Source organism: Tupaia chinensis, unplaced genomic scaffold (genome assembly GCF_000334495.1).
Source record: "Tupaia chinensis unplaced genomic scaffold, TupChi_1.0 Scaffold000387_1, whole genome shotgun sequence".
NCBI lineage: Eukaryota > Metazoa > Chordata > Mammalia > Scandentia > Tupaiidae > Tupaia > Tupaia belangeri.
The window spans coordinates 649,506-650,817 of NW_006159889.1; the positions used below are offsets into that span (position 1 = coordinate 649,506).

At 49.4% G+C, this 1,312-nt stretch overlaps 1 pseudogene; it reads left to right on the forward strand.

Annotated features, from left to right (window-relative positions):
• Positions 1–909, forward strand: LOC106735431 (40S ribosomal protein SA-like; annotated as a pseudogene).
• Positions 910–1,312: the final 403 nt, after the last annotated feature.

Consider the following 1,312-nt stretch of genomic DNA (forward strand, 5'->3'; position numbering starts at 1 on the left):
TTAAAGGGAAACTTTCATGATGTCCAGCACCCTTGATGTCCTGCAGATGAAGGAGGAGTTGTCCTCAAATTCCTTGTCGCAGGAACCCACTTAGGTGGCACCAACCTTGACTTCCAAATGGAGCAGTACATCTACAAAAGGAAAAGTGATGGCATCTACCTAATAAATCTGAAGAAGACCTGGAAGAAGCTTCTGCTGGCAGCTCGTGCCATTGTTGCCATTGAAAACCCTACTGACATCATGTCATATCTTCCAGGAATACTGGACAGAGGGTGGTGTTGAAGTTTGCGGCTGCCACTGGAGCCACTCCTACTGCTAGTCACTTCACTCCTGGAAACTTCACTAACCAGATCCAGGAAGTCTTCCAGGATCCACATCTTCTGGTGGTCACTGATCCCAGGGCCAACCACCAGCCTCTCACAGAGGCATCACATCTTATGTTAATCTATCTACCATTGCCCTGTGCAACACAGATTCTCCTCTGCGCTATGTGGACATTGCCATCCCATGCGACAACAAGGGAGCTCATTCGGTGGTTCTGATGTGGTGGATGCTGGCCAGGGAAGTGCTGCGCATGCATGGCACCATTTCCTGTGAACACCCGTGGAAGGTCATGCCTTATCTCTACTTCTACAGAGATTCTGAAGAGATTGAAAATGAGGAGCAGGCTGCAGCTGAAACGTCTGTGACCAAGGAGGAATTTCAAGGTGAATGGAATGCTCCTACTCCTGAGATTACTGCTACTCAGCCTGAGGTTGCAGACTGGTCTGAAGGTGTGCAGGTGCCCTCTGCGCCCATCCAGCAGGTCCCTACTGAAGACTGGAGTGCTCACCTGCCACCGAAGACTTGTCTGCAGCCCCCATTGCTCAGGCCACTGAATGAGTGGGAAAAACCACCAAGTGGTCTTGAGTCTGCTCTTCACGGACTTTTATACAAAGTGGAAATAAGGTTGATCATGAAAATAAACAACAGTTTATTAAAAAAAAGTAATCCAAATCATTGATAATAATATGGGAGGCCCACATCTGAAGCCTTGTGGTTAAAGAAGTCAGAACCCACATGGCTAACCACAGTTCAACTTTTTTTGGGGGGAGAGGTTTTTGCTATAGGGCGTGTGAGCTCGCCAGACAGAGACAAACAGAGAGACAGGAAGCGAGAAATCACCCCCCACCCCCGGGAGGGGAAGGCCATGCCGCAATCCCTTCTCCTCCATTCTCCTCTCGGGATCTTGGGTACACACATGCACATGCACCCGGTGTGAGTTTTAAGCCACTGGGTCCGGGACTCGAACTGCAGTTGACTACATAGGAGT